Source organism: Schistocerca americana, chromosome 4 (genome assembly GCF_021461395.2).
Source record: "Schistocerca americana isolate TAMUIC-IGC-003095 chromosome 4, iqSchAmer2.1, whole genome shotgun sequence".
NCBI classification, from domain to species: Eukaryota; Metazoa; Arthropoda; class Insecta; order Orthoptera; family Acrididae; genus Schistocerca; species Schistocerca americana.
This window is the reverse complement of record NC_060122.1, coordinates 303,207,417-303,229,167: the sequence shown is the minus strand read 5'-3', so window position 1 is coordinate 303,229,167 and position 21,751 is coordinate 303,207,417. Positions and strand designations below refer to the sequence as shown.

Genomic DNA, 21,751 nt, shown 5'->3' with positions numbered 1-21,751 from the left:
TTTGTCCCCATCTACGGGCGACGTTTTCGAAAGGGATCGTAGCTTCTTTCAGTGTCTGATTCACATTCTGGCTTGCTGATGACCTCTGCAAAATTCCGTTTTACGCGCGCTTCCGCGCAGTGGCGTGACATCGCATGTTTTGAATACCCGAACGCAGTTGACCATTGTTGATTGCTATCGTCTGCTGTTGCTGTTACCCCATGGTGGAAGACTGGTACACATCATCTTCAGCACCGTTATCCAAATATCATTCCATTTCACGCCATTTTTTTCCAATTTAAATTCGTGGAGTGTCTTACAGTCTCTATAGCCTCTCTGTATACCCTTTATCGTATCCGCTTGTGGCTGCTAGAACTTGGGTCCTATCAAAATGAATGTGGTGGTCTCTTGGCAGCATAACATTTTCCACAACAGCTGATCTGTCACTCTCCTCCCTTCTGCAATTGCCCTTGAGCTCTTCTAGTCGTTTCTTGACCTTTTATTTTTTATTGTACCCATGTACACCTCCATAAAACTACACGGAATCCAATAAATTCCTCCTTTTCCCAGCAGTTTGCGAGCATCCTTAGCCAATTTTAGGTTATTTTATATCTTCCGAGCAACGGCCTTGCCGCAGTGGTTACACCGGTTCCCGTGAGATCACTGAAGTTAAGCACTGTCGGGCGTGGTCCGCACTTGGATGGGTGACCATCCAGGCCGCCATGCGCTGTTGCCATTTTTCGGGGTGCACTCAGCCTTGTGATGCCAATTGAGGAGCTACTCGACCGAATAGTAGCGGCTTCGGTCAAGAATACCATCATAACGACCGGGAGAGCAGTGTGCTGACCCCACGCCCCTCCTATTCGCATCCTCCACGGAGGATGACACGGCGGTCGGATGGTCCCGGTAGGCCACTCGTGACCTGACGACGGAGTGCTTTTTTATATGTTCCGGGTGGTTTTGTAAATTACCGCGATGTTCCCTTTTTTCAAGAATTTTCCTACGTGGTCGGTAACGTCCTCAATGAAAGGCAGGAAAACTTTCGATTTCACCGGCGCTTGAGCATCACTATGATTTCTCCACTGTGGTCTTAAGACTCTTCTTACCTCAGTGGACGAATAACCATTCTTGAACAGTACATCGGTAAGATATTTTAACTCCGCGACAAGCAGCTATGGTTTGCCGGTGTTCCTTGCTCCATCCGCCAGCTTTTTTATGAGGCCTCGCTTTTGTTGTGGGCGGTGGTTCGATCACGGTGTAAGTAACGATCTGTGTGCGTGGGTTTTCGGTAGAGTGTGTGGCCTAAGCTGCCATCTTCTTTTTGAAAACTAGTACATCAAGAAAATTCGGTCCTCCGTCTGCGTCCTCCTCCATGGTAAACTGAATCTTCCGACTGATCCGTTTGAGATGCTTGTGGAAATGAGCTAATTCCTCTCTGCCATACCTCCACCGGAACTAAATATTCGATTTCTTGTTTACAGTTTCCAATTCCTGCTCTTAGAATTTTTCCATGAAGAATTACTCTAACTAGGCAGACCTGTTTAAATATTGCCTCACAACCACGTATTTCAAATGAAACAGTGAGCTCTATGAACAGATGGATGGCGTGGGTGTGGAAGCTGTTTTGTTTTTTGGTTCAATGAAATCTATAAAAGATTCCAGTACTCATACTTCTCGATTCTCGGTCATCACGTATCGTTAAATACTTGGCTTGTTTGATCTTGGTGGGAAATATCCGGCGTACTGTCGAATATCATTGAATAATACTTGGCCTTTTTAATCAGACCTATGATATTTTTTATGGACTTTATTCCCTAAAACTTCAACAAAGTCGTTTTGAATTTGAGGACATGAAATGACATGAGAAGTGAAAATTTTTGGCCCATTTTTATTCTTACTAAATGTTCTCAGAGAATAGTATCAGATTTGGCCAGTAGATCACCAATTCCAACAAGTTGTCTCTATTGGCACTGGTGTCAGCTTTCTTGTGGCCACGTAACGACAAATTTTGTTTCGCCAGGAATCTTATTATATCAAACGTTCTGGTAACAATGTCATTACAATTTTATTTCTTTTTCTACTACTTCTTGCTCTTTTTTTTATCAGTAGTCTGTCCTTTTTGAAGTCTTCTTTCCAGAATCTTCCATTTGCAAAAAAGAAAAAAAATTATGTATGTAGCATATGGCGACTTTTGGGTTTCAGTTGCCACCAAGTATTAAACCCATCAGAGGAGTAAAACACTGATGCAGTTGGTGAGTTTGTGTTCTCAAACAAGCAACAACAGAAGCAAAATAGTTACGCTTTAAAAGGAGAATAAGTCAACTATGTGTGTAAAACATTTTCATCGTTTGCCAATGTGCACCAAAACCATTCCACAGCGAATGTTCGTGTTTTAAAATATGCAGCCTTAGGCCTTTAATAATCTGTTGCTGAATGCTGCTATTCGACCTTAATCAATAGTCTGCAGTCCGCGGCTCGTGGTCTTGCGGTAACGTTCTCACTCCCCGCGCACGGGTCCCGGGTTCGATTCCCTGCGGGGTCAGGGATTTTCTCTGCCTCGAGATGACTGGGTGTTGTGTGTCTTTCATCATCATTTCATCCTCATTCACTCGCAAGTCGTCGTAGTGGCGTTAAAGAACTTGTGGAGCGGCGGCCGAACCGCCCCGCGAGGGGTCTCTCGGCCACCGATGTCATACGCTCATTATTATTAATAGCATGCACAGTACTAAAGTAGATGTGCAACTCAATCAGGCAGTGCAGGTAATTACAGGACATATTCGGAGTATAAACACCATTTTGCTTCAGGTTTTTCTTTTGGCACTACTTCTTGCTCTTTTTTATTAATAGCCTGCTCTTTTTGAAAACTCCTGCCATTTGCAAAAATTTTGATTGTGTGTAGCAACTTGATCCAGCTCTAAGTAGCTCTCCTGAAGATCTGGAACAACATTCCGAAGAGTCTTCAACTACCCATTCATCGAGGTATTACACAAGCGGGACACCAACGTTCGAAATCAAGGAAATCTTAATGGTGCACAGCAAACACTGTTGATGCGTCTTCTTTTGTGTCATCATTCATGGAAAATTTATTGGGAGCAGTCGTCTGAAATCAACAAACATCGAAGGTAGGAGACAAGGTACTGGCGGAATTAAGGCTGTGAAGGCGGATCGTGAGTTGTGCTTGGGTAGCTCAGATGGTAGATGACTTGCCCGCGAAAGGCAAAGCTCCCGAGTTCGAGTCTCGGCCCAGCACATAGTTTTAATTTGCCAGGAAGTTTCATATCAGCGCATACTCCGCGGCACAATGAAAATTTCATTCTGGAAACAAACATCTAGACGGGAACCATTATATGCAGATACAACGACTCGGTATCTCAGATGTCAATGGAGGATCATGAATTGGCTTCGAACCAGACAAGCCAGATGCAGTTATCTAATGCAAAGTGGGGATGGGCTGGTTCTACAAATGGTGACTGTAATGTCCCCTTACAGTCAGTCTACCATATAATCACTAACTATCCTCTTTGAATGCATAAACGAACGATAATGGGCGTCACCAGGCATCGGATTAAGCAATCAATATATGACATTGTGATTCTGCACATTTGTCCACAAATGTTGTGTAAATGCATTTTTTATTACCATTCGATAAATAAATAAATAACTGCTGGATATTCAGTGACGTGTGTATTAATGTACTGAAAGCCTTCTAGACCTCAACGTATTAACAACGAATACAAGTTACAATCTATTTTTTCAGGCATCTTCCAATGGTTCCGAACAGTCTGACCCAAGTGATGTAGTACAGTTTGTTCTGGTGCCATAGTTTCAGCTGTCGCGTGAGAAGCATGTAAAGCTGATGAATTTCTAGTATCAATTACAGGTTCTAGCAAGTCACCAGTGTTGCGTACTTGTACCACTTCAGCTTCTTCTTGGTTTTGGCCATTCACACCTGATGAGCCTGGTGTAGATTCTGGCATCTCTGAAGGAACTTTCACAAACTTGAGTACAGCTAATGCTTACTTCGTTGTCTTTCTTCTCTTTCGATTTGATGCTCCACTTTTTCTTGTGCTTTTCATATTTAGGTGGGCTATAACAACATAAGAACATGATAAAAATAAAAATAATAATAATAATATTATGAATGCCATGCAGACATGTAAAATTAAATTACTTATATTTTAATTAGCTGAAATGAATAAATAACAGTCTACAGAATATAGGTAAAACCCAACAGCCATTGAAAAGTTTAACAATAACCAAAGCAACCATTTGCCTAGCACTCCTAAATATTTGACAAATCATATCCAACAAATAAACTTGACTATACAGTAACTAACAATATTAGATGCATGTGAATCTTTATGTATTTTGAATAAGATATTTGGGAAGCTTTCATTTAACTTCACATACTTACGAGTATATAAGCTATGGCTGCTTGAGACCAAATTTTTATTTTTCCTATTTCCTTTAAAATATTAGGCACAAATATTAAGCTTTTTTCAAATCAGATAAGATTTCCAAAATTACAGAACACTTGCTAGGACACAGCTTAGTTTTCACATATTAATTTTCTGGGAAGTTAATTTACTTTAGGCACATGTTACATTTACAGTTGACTAACTTGAGTCTAATTCTTTTTCACAGTGATTCAGTATCCATTTCTTCCGTTTTGAGCAAGCAGGATAGAAATTTCGAATTACAGAAAAGTCTACAGATACAAAATAAAAAATACAAAGATAGTATGCTAAAAAATATTAAACATGATAGAAGGCAACATATATTTGTAGGAAATTACTGAAAATGTTATACAAATCATTAACACATGCTTTTATGTTGAAAAGTTAGGGCGCCATACCTAACAAATATTGTCACAGAAACATTGAAAAAATTTCCAAGGATTGGGAATAATTTTCAGCATTTACATACCACTGGGCCAGCCGTTAGTATTACATAGTGGGTAATAGCACCTATATAAAAAAATTCAAAATGGGTAAAGTGTCCATTCTGAATTTGGGGAAATATACATACACCATGGTTTGGAATTCACGTTAAACCATATGTCTCCCTATAGATCGCTGGGTAAGTCAGTTCAGAAGTCAGAGGTTGGCATCAACATATCATGTCCAACAGCGTCATGTCTAGTAAAGCACCGGGTGTTCAAAACGATCTTTGGATTGATGACTGCTTTACTTTAGTTATCTACATTGAGAGAACTTGCGTGGCGCTGCATTTCTAACCACAGAGACCATGGCATTCAGGGGTTGGAGAAAAATAAGAAAACATCGCAAGAAACGCATACTTCAACGTAAATACAGATGGTAACCCAGACTGCAGGTTTTGCTGTTGTATCTGACCACGAGTGGACACGTGCAATGTCCTCACCACATTGCAAGTGTCAGTTGTGGTCAGGACAGCGTTTCATGTAGTTGTGAGTGCATCACGTCAGAGCTATCTGAATTCAAATGTGAGCCAAAGTTTGGTGCTCGTATGGTGGTGTGTCAAGAGACACTGTATCGAAGATTTACACCAAACACAAGGAAATTGGAAAAAGATCACCTGCTAAACCATAAGGCCGACAAAAGTGTGTTTTGAGTAAATGATAGACGGCCATTAAATATGACTATGACGAAAAATACGAGGAACACAGCTGCAGTAGTCACTGGGGAACTGAATGTCACATTCGTAAACTCTGTCAACATCAAGAGAACACGAAGAGAGCCCATAAGCAGGGAACTGCAGGGTGAGCTGGCTTTTCCGAACCACTCACTGGACGCAAAAGACCGTAACAGGAAAACGAGGTGCCAAAGCCATAAAATGTTGGCTGTGGAGCAATGGAAAGAACAGTTTGTCTATGGTCGCGACTAGCGGATTTTCCGTTGCTCTTATAGCAAAAGAATATTAGTAAACATTTGTCTTTTCCTTCAATATTTCTACTGTCATATTAAAATGTGAAATTTATCCCAGTTAGTTAAGAATGTATTAGTAAAGTAAGATACTTTCTACAACAGGCAGAACAGTTTCCCTTTCATTGTAGAAAGGCTCATTGTAGAACCACTTAAAACAGACATTTGTAGATTCATGATGAGAAGCAAAAGAAAAACAAGAACAGCATAGAGGAAGCACTTAGACAGCAGAATATGTAAGAGAATTCTGCACCACCTTTGAAAACTATATGCTTCAGAGCCTTCTGTGATGAGCATGTTGAGGCATCGGACATTGAAAACCATAAGTGTACTACAAATTCATCGAGTTTTTCGTCTATTTTAAAAAAATTAGTAATTGTGAATAGCACAAATATTATTCTTATTTACATCAAGTTATAACCGCAGTGTAAATCCAAGTATGTGGCGTTATAATTATATACTCGAAAATACGAAGTTTAAATTTCTGTTTTATGAAAAGGATTATAGTGGCTTTAACAAGCAGTTCGTCATCTTTGACAAACATGACTTTGAACTTTCGAAATAATACGTACCTCAAATATAAATGAAAAATGAAATAATACAGAGCATTCACATTATTTCTGCAATTGTTATTGGATGAAATGTCATCCGTTGCGTCAACTGAAGAAACATAATGATAAATTTGTCAAATCTGTATTGAAGTGTGTGAACAAAATTTGATAATCATTTCCGAAAGACTGGTCATAAAATTAAAAAAAAAAAAAAAAAAGAAACTTGTGGTGATGATGAATTTTCAAACTGGAAACATGGAGAAAAGCGGATATGGATTCATGTAACAAGTTATTTTCTTTTTAATTGCACCAAAGCATTAGCAAATGCCGAAATTACTAACATCACTCAATCGGTATTATCATTTCAGTTGAAAGAAATGACAGAGAATTGAAATCCGTTACTGAAAATACTCAGCGCATTAAAAGCACTGACAAGATAGGTCCTCCCAATATGAAGTTCGACAAAGGGGAAAATTAACAACTTTTTGAGGCAGTTAGCTGATACGACAGATTTACGGGTGGCTTCACAACGATGATGAAAATGAAATTTTCGTGCTGATGCCCACTACAGTCTTGTCAGGAATCATGGACAAGCTCAAAACTGGTGAATAGTTTTCAGTTTTATTGGATAAAACTTGTGACAGATCCCAGAGTAAGCAAGTCTCTGTTTGCCTCAGTACCTTCCTGAAGATTTGACAGTGAATGAATAATTTATTGGATTCTATTGTATGTGTAGTATCTGAGCAGAAACCTTATTTGACCCGATCAGAGACATTTTAGTCCTACACAAATTATTACTCTCAAATGACAAAGGCCCTTGTTACGATAAGGCATAAAATGTTTCTGGCTAAGTCTCAGGATTGCAGTCAAGAATATGAAAAGAAGACTCTAGCATTGTTATGTACTGTAATGCTCGTAATCTTAATCTGATCATGTAGGATGGGATTGAAAACCTTTTACTAACAGGAATACACATCGAAATAGTGAAAGATTTAATAAACTTTGTATGGAACTCATTGAAATATTGTGCTCAATTCAAAGAGATGCAGAATGAAGTTGAGAAAGAAACTGGAAAATGTTTACCCACTGTCTAGCAAGGTATGTATTACGATTAAAAATTTCGTAGAATTGTGATTGTTGTTTTGAAGGAAACTGATACGATGGTATCGACCAAAGCATCAACACTATTATTATTTGCAAAAGTTTGAGTGCTATTTTAATTTAACAGTGACTATTGTAGTTTTTTATCCAGTAGAAATTTTAAACAGAGCATTACAGAAGTCTAATCTATATGTTATTGAATCTTATGAACAAACAAAGGAACTATTGATGTTTTAAGTACTTCTCATGATTTTAAATTTGAAGAAATTTGGCATTAAAGTGATCAAGCTGCTGCTGATCTTGCTCTTGACAAATCTAAACTTCTGCATCAGCACAAAGTTCCAAAATGTCTCGATCAAGCAATAAAGAATACATCAAATTGAAAAGGCTTCAAGCATTTATCAGAAAATCACATTTTGAAGTTTTCAACCAGCTGATGTCATCACTGAAGAGTAGATTCGACAATTTTTTTTAAATCATTGGAAAAAATTCTCTCTTGGTCATCGTACAGGTGTCTATAAAATTCTAAATTCTTACATAAATGAATTTGATGGAGAAAGACTAATAAGCGATAGAGACACGTATATGCGACTTTTGAAGAGACAAAATGAGTAGGGAAATAACTTAAGGGAAGCTGAGGAGTTCTTAAAAGCATGAATCGACAAGGGGGCTAATTTCAGAGTTTGTGCACTTCATTCACTTGCTTGTTATAATTCCTGGACGATCCTGATCTAATGAACAAAGTGTTTCTTTTTCACATTCATTCAAATCTTATTTAAGATCAACAACATTGGAAGATCGACTTATAGTACTGTTATTTTGTATATTTACTGTGACATCACCCATAAACTAGCTTTAAAGGCGTTGTTAAGTACATTTATTTTGTCACACACAAAGTGCAGTATAGTTTTCACACTGTACAAGTGACTTTCGTACGGAAGAGCACTTAATAAAATAAGTTGTATTTTATGAATCATTTTGAATGATGCTTACAAAGGGGGACCCTTTCTTTTTTTTGAGCAAGTACCCACTCACACAAAATACGAACCACTGGCCTGATGTGTTGTGCTTTAAAGTGTCTGTAAAAACCTTTCTTCACTTGTTTTGGAAATTTTCTTTTTCCAATTGTAGAGCAAAATATCCTTCGACAATGGTCATTTCTAGAGCTTGTTGGTGGACTCTGTGCTGCGCATTGGATTAGAGCACCCTCGTCTTATAATTGGTAATTATTCGAAAACCCTTGCATAAACTACATTTTACAAACAACGATCTAGTTTTGCAAATGAATGTGTATTTTATGGGTAATTTGAGCCCACAGTAAGATCGCATTTGGAGGTCAGAAATGTGACTCAGTGTCACTTAAGACCAAAACACATGACAAAAACAATGGACCCAAGTACCCATCTTTTGCATGTTTTTTAAAGCGACGTGTTTATATGGTTTATTTTGTAAGACATTAAACTGACGATAGATAAAGTTGTAAAATACACGAAATCTATTACCAACAAACTTTATCATTTGATGGTGCACATATATGCAACAGTTGTGGAGCAAAAGAAAGAATAATTTTTTACTCTGGAAAATGTGCCAGAACAGAGCCTCTGGTGGCTAGTGTATGAACTAATAAATCTGTGCATGCTAAAGACACTGCTGCTATCTGCTGGGAAATAATAGTACTAATGTTATTACGAGTAACTGTTGCCTCTGACAATAGACCGAAACTTTTTTTTCTTTTTGAACTGAATGTAATCCTTAGGGTTACAGCAACAGTAGTTTATGATATATTTGCTTAGGTCAAATATTACAATTCTGTTTTGAACCACTTTACTCATCGAATAGCCTTTAAATTTTGCGTAAGTTCCTATGTAGTGCCATTGAGAATACAGCTGTCTGATCTAATGGCAATTCTAACAAGATTATGCGGGTGGCCGCTAACTGCCGCCCCCTCTCCCATATAATTTATTATTTTGATAGAAAATCATTACAATAATGATAATCTGTACATAAATGCTTAAAACATAACGTTTTCTTACATCATGCACATAAAATTAACGAAATTTCTTGCTCTAATATGCATGTTGGAAAACAGTGTAAAACAAAATTCAGCATGCTTTCAAATTGTTGCTGAATAATCAGATTTTGATCAGACATATTTCAGTACATTACTAAGATTTGGCGAAAAGAACTAATTATACGCTAGTGACTTCAGTTGAATTACGTTGTTTATCAAGTGGAGACTGACATCAAAATCATTTAACAGAATTACATCTGAAAATCTTCTTACAAAGTTCTTCCTATACCGAAAGCCATATGCATTTCACGGCTGTACCTGTACCATCGAGACCTTTGGTATCCCTAAATGAACAAGCTCCTGGTTCCCAAGTATGATACTCTATATGGGTCTTTCACGCTCACAGCCCTAAGAATCTAACAATAATACATGCCCTTCTTCCACACTGGAAAGAAAAAAATCTTTCAAACATCGCTTGACGTGGTGGGACGTTTAACAACTTTAAATGCCATCACAAGGACATTTGGGGCTTAAAAAAGAGATTCTCGAATTCCTGGTCCAAACTAGTCCCCAGTTTCTCTTAAAACTATGAAAAGGCTTGTGGTTAGTATGAAAAATCCATTTTGACCATCTTACCTGAAGACACGAAACTTGTCCATGTGGTGATCCCAAAGAACTCGACGGCACAGGTACAGACATGCTATGTGTACACTTTCGGTGTTGGAGAACCTTATGAGAAGATTTTTCAGATTTAGTTCTACTGAATGATTCTGATGTCGATCTCCACTTGCAAAACAATGTAATGAAGCTGCCGTCGCTAGTACGGAATCGGCATTCTATAGCCAGGGCTTACCAATATCCTGAAATATACCTGATATAAATTAGGATATATAGAGGGAGGACTCGAACCTCCGACGGGGAGAGCCGCACGGACCGTGACAAGGCACCCGAGACCGCGTGGCTACCTCGCGCGGACAGCAGCCATGCTGCAGCACTGCTCAGTCGCTATAGGAGTACAGGCTATTCTTAGCGTTTTACCGTCGCTGTTAATACATATCTATAAAACTAGTATTGCACTAGACTAATCTGGAACCGCTTTGTCTAATGGGCATATAATATTTCGCATGCAAAACCATTATATTTGTCAAGGGAAACAAACCGACTCTTTCCGTCAACACTGGACATCACTTGCTGAACACTATGTCTTTGGGATGAGTCCAGCTACATATTTCAAATATCTGCCGAAAGCCCAGAGAAATTGCGCCTGACGACTCTCTGGAGGGAGCACTCTGTATATTGACAGATCTGCTAAGCGTTGTGATCGTTCAGACAGACGTGTCGTTGCTAAACATGTTAGTTAGTCTCGCTTACTCTCTCTTTCGACTTGCTCGCGATTATTTACGGTAGAGTTACGAAACAAATAAGCCGAGGACGCTACCCTCATTATTACTGTCCCAAGGCAAATATGTTTTTATCGAACGTGGAAACTGTTAAAAGAATAGATGCAGCACTGGTTTATTTAATTTGCGGAACAGGAAACATGTTCGACAATTGAAACTACAGGCTGGGGCCTGACATTCGGCGTAAAGACATTTTACTTCAACAGTTTACATTTTGACACATATCAGCTTCCAAATTTCCCAGCTAACTTTCGGAGAGTAAAACACCATAAAAACTAAGTACTTACATGGATATGGTGTCTTCTTTCGGACATGTCCGAAAGAACATACACCATATCCATATAAGTATGTAGTTCTGGCAATACCGGCCACGACCTTCTTTTTCTGTGCGGATGCACACACATTCCTCGAACTCTTATGGGACTTGGTAAGAATGGCTTCCACAAGTAATGAGTGTGTTGGGGTGGGACACTACGAATGTGGTGTGTGGACATACAAGGTGAAAATGTGGCTCTCGCGAGAGGCGTGAGGGAGACAGTCCCTACAGCCGCGCACTCTGCTGTGTCCTCGGTGGCTCAGATGGATAGAGTTTCTGCCCTGTAAGCAGGAGATTCCGTGTTCGAGTCCCGGTCGGGGGGCACATTTTCACCTGTCCATGTTGATATTTACCAATGCCCTTTAGCAGCTGAAGGTAGTAACGTAATTCTAATCTTATAAAAACTAAGAGTCTCGAAAGTGTCATGGAATTAGAAATTACTATCACTGTTTATTTACTAAGATGATATCTGTTCGGACATGTCCGAAAGAACAGATACCATCTTAGTAAATATATACACTCCTGGAAATTGAAATAAGAACACCGTGAATTCATTGTCCCAGGAAGGGGAAACTTTATTGACACAGTCCTGGGGTTAGATACATCACATGATCACACTGACAGAACCACAGGCACATAGACACAGGCAACAGAGCATGCACAATGTCGGCACTAGTACAGTGTATATCCACCTTTCGCAGCAATGCAGGCTGCTATTCTCCCATGGAGACGATCGTAGAGATGCTGGATGTAGTCCTGTGGAACGGCTTGCCATGCCATTTCCACCTGGCGCCTCAGTTGGACCAGCGTTCGTGCTGGACGTGCAGACCGCGTGAGACGACGCTTCATCCAGTCCCAAACATGCTCAATGGGGGACAGATCCGGAGATCTTGCTGGCCAGGGTAGTTGACTTACACCTTCTAGAGCACGTTGGGTGGCACGGGATACATGCGGACGTGCATTGTCCTGTTGGAACAGCAAGTTCCCTTGCCGGTCTAGGAATGGTAGAACGATGGGTTCGATGACGGTTTGGATGTACCGTGCACTATTCAGTGTCCCCTCGACGATCACCAGTGGTGTACGGCCAGTGTAGGAGATCGCTCCCCACACCATGATGCCGGGTGTTGGCCCTGTGTGCCTCGGTCGTATGCAGTCCTGATTGTGGCGCTCACCTGCACGGCGCCAAACACGCATACGACCATCATTGGCACCAAGGCAGAAGCGACTCTCATCGCTGAAGACGACACGTCTCCATTCGTCCCTCCATTCACGCCTGTCGCGACACCACTGGAGGCGGGCTGCACGATGTTGGGGCGTGAGCGGATGACGGCCTAACGGTGTGCGGGACCGTAGCCTAGCTTCATGGAGACGGTTGCGAATGGTCCTCGCCGATACCCCAGGAGCAACAGTGTCCCTAATTTGCTGGGAAGTGGCGGTGCGGTTCCCTACGGCACTGCGTAGGATCCTACGGTCTTGGCGTGCATCCGTGCGTCGCTGCGGTCCGGTCCCAGGTCGACGGGCACGTGCACCTTCCGCCGACCACTGGCGACAACATCGATGTACTGTGGAGACCTCACGCCCCACGTGTTGAGCAATTCGGCGGTACGTCCACCCGGCCTCCCGCATGCCCACTATACGCCCTCGCTCAAAGTCCGTCAACTGCACATACGGTTCACGTCCACGCTGTCGCGGCATGCTACCAGTGTTAAAGACTGCGATGGAGCTCCGTATGCCACGGCAAACTGGCTGACACTGACGGCGGCGGTGCACAAATGCTGCCCAGCTAGCGCCATTCGACGGCCAACACCGCGGTTCCTGGTGTGTCCGCTGTGCCGTGCGTGTGATCATTGCTTGTACAGCCCTCTCGCAGTGTCCGGAGCAAGTATGGTGGGTCTGACACATCGGTGTCAATGTGTTCTTTTTTCCATTTCCAGGAGTGTAGTTAAGGCTCACCGGCCACTTGACCATCTTCTTTTTCTGTGCGAATGCACAAACAGAGCCCGAACTCTTACGGGAATCGGCAACGCGCCGCGAGTAATGAGTATAATGGGCGGGGGCACTACGAATGTAGTGCGGGACAATACGTTGAGAATGTGGGTTTCGCGGGAGGCGTGCCAGAGATAAATCCCTACAGTCGCGCTATCCTCTGTGTCCTCGGTGGCTCAGATGGATGTACTCGCTTCGGCGGTACATATACTAAAATTGGAACGATACAGAGAAGATTAGCATGGCCTCGCCGGCACGGTAGCTCAGTGTGTTCGGTCAGAAAGCCGGTTGGCCTCTGTAATAAAAAACTGAGTGGAAGGATCAACCACAGAACTTGAACAGGATGTACTGCGACTTCCGCAACGACCAAACACAACGATCAATAACGAAAAAAAAAAGAATGGATAGAGCGTCTGCCATGTAAGCAGGCGATCCCGGGTTCGAGTCCCGGTCGGGGCACATATTTTCATCTGTCCCCGTTGATGTATGTTAACGCCTGTAAGCAGCTAAGGGTGTTCATTTCATTGTACTATCACTGTTTAATACAGGATACTTGTCAGTTGCTTGATAATATCAAAATATTTTGTATAATCTTTTGCTATTATTACGATAACCGTAGGAATCTGCGGCATGTGAAAAGCGTGGTGATGGCGAGCTGTATTGCGTGGGAGGGAGACGCTGAGTGAAGGCAGTAACAAAATGACAGCCTCCACCAAAACGGAAACATGGATGTGCATCCGGGCGACGGGCAGGTGGCGACAGAAATAAAAATAAAACAGTGCTTTGACCGTACCGTTCCTTCAATTTACTCATTAAGATTTCATCTGGCGCTATTTATTGTAAATATCCTATGTCGTGAAAAGACAGTTAATTTTACTATGATAAGAAAATCTTCAAGGTGGTGCTGGCTGCGTTCGTTCAGTGTAATTTCGTATCGGATCAGATTTTATTTCATTGTTTACTCGAAATCCAGCGTAACACGCGTGGCTACACGCCGCTTATCAGCTGCTACAACTTGAGCTGTGCAATCTACGTATGTTCGACCCTGACATCTCTGTTTGCGGCCAGTTGTTCGCCCATGGCACTGTACACAGATAGGGAACTCGATAACTACGTATCATTATTTGAAGACAAGTAATATATTTTGCTCTCTGTTATATCAACAGGGCACCGTTAAGGACGTCCGGCCTGCAATTGAAAGTCTGATGATCTCTCCATTGGCACAAGATTTCGCACTAGCGCCCCTTTCGGATCTCCGACATGACACTGCTAAGCAATAACATTCTGCGAGTTGTAGCATGGTACGTCAGAAGTTAGAACGTAGTAGGAAACCTAGTAAATCTTAAAAGGGAAAAGCAAAGGCTCAGTGTAGGTTTAGTCGGGGTCAGTGAAGTGAAATGGAAAGAAGACAAGGATTTGGTCAGATGACTGCTGGGTAATACCAACAGCAGCAGAAAATGGCATAACATGCGTAGTATTCGTTATCAAAAGGAAAATAGGGCAGAGAGTGAGTTACTGTGAACAGTCCAGTGATGTAGTTGCTCTGATCAGATTCGACTGCAAACCAAGGCCGACAGCAATAGGTGTTAAGAACGCCAGCAGAAGGTGAAGAGACGGAGAAAGAATATGATGGCACTGCACAAGTAACTCCGTAAATAAAGAGATGAAAATCTGATAATCAAGGGTTGGAAGTCTGTTGTAGGGAAAGAACAGAAGAAAGGGCTAAGGGAGAATATGGTTCAGTAGTAGGAACGAGATCGAAGAAAGATTAATTGAGTTGTGCAATAAATTTCAGACGGTAACAGCGAATACCCTGTACAAGAATCACAAGAGGACTGGGTATATTTGGAAAAGGCCTGGAGAAAGGGAAAGATAGTAACTGGATTACATCGTAGTCAGACGAAGATTCCGAAACCAGTTATAGGATTGCAAGGCCTACCCAGAGGAGATATAGACCCAGATCGCAGTATGGTTATGGTGGAGAGAAGACTAATATTTAAGAGAATCGTCCGCAAGAATCAATGTGGAAAGAAGTGAGATAGTGATTTACAATGGAACGATGATGTGAGATTGAAGTTCTCTGAGACAGCAGAAACCGCGATTATTACTATCATAGTAGGAAGTTAAGTTGGAGAGGAATGGACAGTGGACATCTTCACAAAGGATAATCACAGTTAAGTTGGACAGACATATACAGACACAGAGAAGGTAAAGGAAATGTTCAACGGAAGGACTGATTCAGCAATAGGAGGGACCAAACACCTATGTTGAAATGAAAAGCAAAGATCTCAGCAGCAAGATCAGATCCACTGTTAATTGCAAAAGAGACAACAGAGCGCACCGAAGGTCCCTACGAGAGGAGGAACAGTCTGGTGACGTGACACAAGAAGAAATGGTAGTAGATTCGAACGATATAGGGTATCAGTATCAGACTCACTTTTGAACACTTGCAGTCAAATAAGGCGAAAAACATAAATAATATTCCTTCGGGATTTTGTAAAATAACTAAAGGAAAGTCGCAGTCAGTCGACTATCCACGTTGGTTTGTAGTATCTATGAAACTGGGAACACAGAATCAGATCTTCGGAAAAATTCAGCCACACAATCCCAAAGACAGCAACAGGAGATAAGAGTAGTGACACAAAGATTAAGCAGGGACTTTTTTAATTTGTTCAAGATGACGGCTGTCCCTGTGTGGGGGGGGGGGGGGGTAGGGGGGATGCCCTCCCTCACTCTCTCTCTCTCTCTCTGGACGGTAGATGTGGCAATGTCGAATCGTTAACAGGACCTCCCAATTATTGCCCCCTCCCCTACTTCCCCTCCACCCTCCCTTTCTCCCCTCCTATCCCACTCTTCCATCCTCCCCTCTCACACTTCTCCCTCCCCTCTCCTCTTCTCCTCTCCTCCCTCACTTGTGAATTGGCAGGAAAAGGATTCAGTCCATACTGAGTTGCAGGAGAGGAAGGATGTTTCATATTGTCCTAGGGAAATTTGTGGGAAAAATCGCTCAGTCTGCCCTGAGTTGTTGATGTTGACAGACATGGGATAGTTTATTTTCTTTATTTTGGGTATTATCCTGTTGGAAATTTTTCTTCAATTCATCATTTTAGGATAGACTAATAGTAATAATAATAATACATTATTATTAAATTTATGTATCACTGTTGTATTTGGACATATGGTACTCTCTTTATTTAATCATCTTTGGAATATTGGCACAGTCTAACTATGATTTCACAATCCAAGATAGCTGGGCCAGAATACTGGCACAGTCCAACTCTCCTCCCCCTGCTAGCGAGAAACTCAGAAATTCGCAATTGGTGGAAAAATTCAGATTTTTTCGTCTGGCTGTGAAACATGAGATTTTAGAAGAGTAATTGTCATTGATTGCACTAGAGTATAGCTGTAGCCAGTCTCATCATTAACTGCTGGGAGCAGGGAGGACATTTTCGCTATTAGTATAACACTAGAGAGTTACTCCAGCCAGTAAAGGCAATGGCTCTATGCATAAAGGACGAATTATAATAATAGTATAGGAAACTATCATTGAAGTGCAGGAGATATACTGCTGATCTACAAGACATTTGCTTCTGGGAGGGACATAAGGATGGTAATGATGTTACTATAGCGACCAGCAAGTGGACAGTGGGTCGCTTTGGCTCTGACTGCGACCAATAGAGGGGTACCATGCAGGCATACAGTTCCCCCCCCAGTAAGGTGGCGTAAGGCCGTCGCATTGAACGGAAGCCACGTTGAAAGATAGGGGTTTGTAGCCAAAAGAGTGGGGAATAATATGGAGTGTTGTAATCGTGAATAAAACCAACCTGCTTTCAGAAAAAAAATGTGCTGGATTACTTATTGACCGCCCCTCGTACAATGGTGTCTGTCTTAATACAACGATCAATTTCGTGTTGGCAAGACAAAATTAAACGCACTCATTCAAACATTCATATACGCACATATATTCTTGGCTAACATATGACACCCATCTGTAACTATTAATCACTATTGCAAAGTGTCCATGAATCAATGAATGGTGGAAATACCCAGGAAATTGTTCTGGCCAATACAACGACACTTTGGTATTAATTAACAGTGTGAGAGGTGGCATGCCTTTAGATGCACACAGTGACTTGCCCCCTCTCATATTTATATCTTACTCTGAGTAATTCGATTTGGGGAAGTATGGCCGAGTATTGTCATTACAAGGCTAGTACTGAGAACTCAGAAGATATGAATATTTTCCTCCCTAACTGCATGTGGTGAAAAGTTGCTATTGCTTCACATGCGGACTTCCCACGCAGCATCACCCGTCACCCAGATGGTCCGGTGACAGGCAGGTTCTGCTGATCTTGAAAGGGTTATGCCGACGGGTGTGAGTGAGTCGAGTGGATGCTTTCCAGACGCTGACATTGTCATAAGAGCGGGGGCGACACGCCCACAGGGGCCTGAATGAGCGGCTGGGGCTAGAGATTCCGTTACTTCGCAGAAACGTAGTGAAAACACTTTCTGATGGGCTACCAGCAAGGCGTGGGAATGACTTGTGTTCCCAGGCAGTCTTGGCGGGCAAATTCCCGCGTTTTCTGCAAAATCATAACTGTGATTGGCTTGCTCAAGGGATAGCTCCGTGATGTAGCAAAATCGGTCCAGAAATTGGCACCAAGTATCTCCATTGGTGGAATAGTAGTGCTTTGGCAATAGAGTGCAATTTTCCGCCGGGTTTCGAGTTGCTGTTTGGAACGTTTAACCACGGCCACTGTCGTGGGGGCGGGAATGTTCTGTGTTCGGCTTGTACGGGTGCTCTTGAGAAGGTCAGCTCCCGTTTTTTGGTCAGAATAGGTTACAAGACTGAGCTTTCGCTGCTCTGATCAGCCTGCCTTCTGTTGGCTGTCTAATATACTTTCATTTAATTGTAACTGTTTTACGAAGTTGCTGAAGTTTCGACTTCAACATAACTTTCCGAGTACAGTTGGCAATTGAGTGTTCTGCGTACAAGCGGCCTATGTTGTCCGTCTTGAGCAGTTTTGACTAAAGTTGACTGTATCGGAGTTACTGTGTGACTTTGCTTGTTAAAATCGATCACTGTACCATCAGTGATTGTGTAGCAAGCCTTCTTCGTCTCCCTCAGAGGCGCATTTGTGTAGCTAAGAAGTCTCTAGTCTGGAACAAACAGATCAGGATAATTTGATTCGGGCTATACTCGCGACATTATCATCACCACGACTGGACGTCGAAGCAACTGGCCATCGCCTCCGGTATGCCAGATCGTGTCCCTGCAGTTAAGAGGACAGCTTGGTAACGTATGTCCGCAGCACTGGCAGATTAGAGAATTTGCTCTGTGATAATCAGAGCTCAGCAGAGCGCGCCTGTTCCCATCTTTCCTAACGTGGTTCTGTCTTGGGTGTTCATTGTCTGAGTTATCACTACTGTAGCAGCAATTAATGTTGGGTTGACTGGGCGTTTCTCTTAAGATTTGAGTAGCAAGGAATTGGCTCCATATACCACTTGGTCATAAACGTCACAATCTAGTTTACGGAAAACTTCACTTTCACAGCATTTATTTGAGTATTCAATTTGACGTATTGTAAATGTTTCACGTGTTTTGTTTATTATTTTGAGTTTAGTCATAATAAATCAAATTGTTATTTTGGACAGAACTTTCATTCTGTTGATCGGTAGAGCAACCCTTTCATTTCTCCCTGCGTTAATGAAACTTTCCTTTATCAAATTAATTTCTATCAAATCAAATTATTGCAGGTGCCAAACTCTTTTCTACTCCACTTGCAGGGTCGATTACAGTCAGCTCGCGTTTCTTCTTAATCCATGTACAACAGCAAAAGTCGGAGTTAGAGAAGGGGGAGGGGCTTAGAGCATAATTTCCATATGAAGATTCTAGAAGAATTTAGTGTTAAATACACTGCTAGCCCCAGCACCTCGCAAGTGCAGATAATAACATTCCAGAATGAAAGTTAATCAAACTACGAATTACATTGCCACAAAGGTATTTAATGAGTAAAAACAAATCGATTTTTTGACGTTATTATTATTCATAAATTTTTTCACAAGATTTTGAAGTGAACATAAAATTGTAGAGACTTTTCGTGGCCACTTGTCGACATATTGCCTTGTGTCTTTCGTCCTGGGATCTTCAGCTGACATTTGTTTAACGATTTTTCTGACGTTTCACCAGCTGGAGTGGCTGGCATTGTCAAAGATTCACTCTCCATTGCTGGTGAGGACTGGAGACGAGTCCGCGTCCAGAGACTATACATAACTGTCGCACCAGTGTCTGGGTGCCGTCCTCTGGTCATTATCTGCATGGTACGTCCCACACTGCTAGGTACGTTCGTTAGCTGTAGCACGGAAATTCGGGATCTTATCTTCATACTGGCGTCCTGGCTATCTTTGTGAAATGCATTGCGATTATGATTTAAAATTTTGTTCCTACTCACTCCTGTTTTCTGCCGGTATTCTGCTCCTAATGTTGCCTGACATTATTACCGCTTATAAGCGAGAATGTCTCAGGGCCTTCCCATGACCGGTCCTGCAGACAATTAATACAGTATCACATTACAACTGTCTCTCTCCAATCTGTGTTATGACCAAACGAAACTACAATCGTCCAGCCATTCCAGTGGATTTTTGATTGCTCTGGGAGATGGCTCACTGGGGCTATAACACATAAAATATTCAGAATGAGATTTTCGCTCTGCAGCGGAGTGAATATCTCATTGTGGAAACATCCCGCAGGCTGTGGCTAAGCCATGTCTCCGCAATATCCTTTCTTTCAGGAGTGCTAGTCTGCAAGGTTCGCAGGAGAGCTTCTGTAAAGTTTGGAAGGTAGGAGACGAGGTACTGGCAGAAGTAAAGCTGTGAGGATGGGGCGTGAGTCGTGCTTGGGTAGCTCGGTGATAGAGCACTTGCCAGCGAAAGGCATAGGTCCCAAGTTCGAGTCTCGGTCGGGCACACAGTTTTAATCTGCCAGGAAGTTTCACATAAAATATTACTTCGTTTTATTACATGAATGAATAAAAAGATTTGCTTAATTTGATTATTCCAATCTGAGGCTTTAATAGCTTTTTAGTCCTACTCGATGATGTTGACTCCTCCAGCTGAGGTCACGAGCTGGGTTGAGCACTTGTAATATTTCTGGCTTATTCAGCCATCATATTAGGCTCCAGGAAGCTATTCCAAGGGCAGTGGAGATGCAAGAAGCAGAGAGATGACGCAATGTGGGATGAGGTACCGGTGACAGATGTTAGATTCTGTACCATTACCGTGAGAAAGACCGCCTGCAAGATGCTGCTGCTCTGTGATTGGCTGCTGTGTTCGGCGGTAGGGCGCCAAACCGTTAAACTTTAGTTGCTATTATTAATTAAACCTGTCATCCAGATTACTTCATTTTTTAAATAAACATCTCTCAACAGCCAGCTATCAATCAGTCATTTCAAAATTATTAAAATCAAAGTATTACTATAACAAAAGACTGACGATATTACTGCCGATGCACTTCGGTGGTGTTCGGGTCACGCCTTGCTGTCTTGGCGCGCGAAGTGTCTCGGGCAGTCCGGCTGTCCAGTTCTGATCGTTCCAGTAGACAGACATGTCTGTTATAGCAGTATTTGTTTCATTCAATTTTATTTATTACAGTTCCGACCGTCGCTAGGTACAGACATGTTGTCTGTAATAGTAGTATTTGATTCATGTAATTTTATTCTCTAGTTCTGACGGTTCCAGTAGACATACATGTTGTCTGTGGCTGGATGTATTTCATGTTATTTTAGCCAGATATGATGACTGTGGAAAGATATGTTCAATGCGTTGTGATCAAGAATAGTTTCTTGTGTCTATATCGATAAAAACGCGAGTGGCATCCAATATGAGTTATAGTTTATTCGTAGCAGCAGTTCCTTGCGAAGTTAATTTCAGCCTCAAGAAAAAGAATCCACGACCTGCGTGCTGTTTTCTGCGCTGGGGACATCATCATCATGAAGACAGCAGGTTAGTGAAGTGTACAAGAACTTATATATTCCACACTGGGCAGTGGAAACAACTAGGCACCTCACGTGTACTGCATGCACAGTACAAATGTGCTCAGTGACACGTCATCTGCAGTAATGCAGAGGAGGTAAAGAAGGATGAAAGTATTAACACTATCTCACTTTTATTCCTTTTTTCTTGCCGTACACTTCCGTGCTCGGCTGTATATTGAGCTTCGTGCGAGGACGCTGCTATCTTGGAGAGAGTGTGTGTCTTCTCAGCTCTCTAATCCGTCATTGCGGACTGCAGTGAGACATCAGTAATGACTGTGGTATCGATGTGTGTTCCGACTTCCTTGTTGCGCCGCGATCTTTGGACGATACCACAATCTGCTATGTCGAATGCTACCCTCCATAACACTGGTCAACACTCATTTTCTTGCCAAGGATATTTGAGTGGCTTTAGGATGGGTTAGTGGTGCTAAGGACGAATATAGCAACCATTTATGCAGTTTGGCTCTAGTT

The 21,751-nt window shown here is 41.9% G+C and overlaps 2 pseudogenes; both read left to right on the top strand.

Moving 5' to 3' along the window:
- Positions 1–597: 597 nt before the first annotated feature.
- LOC124614601 lies at positions 598–715 on the top strand (annotated as a pseudogene).
- A 12,718-nt stretch (positions 716–13,433) lies between these two features.
- LOC124614521 lies at positions 13,434–13,496 on the top strand (annotated as a pseudogene).
- Positions 13,497–21,751: the final 8,255 nt, after the last annotated feature.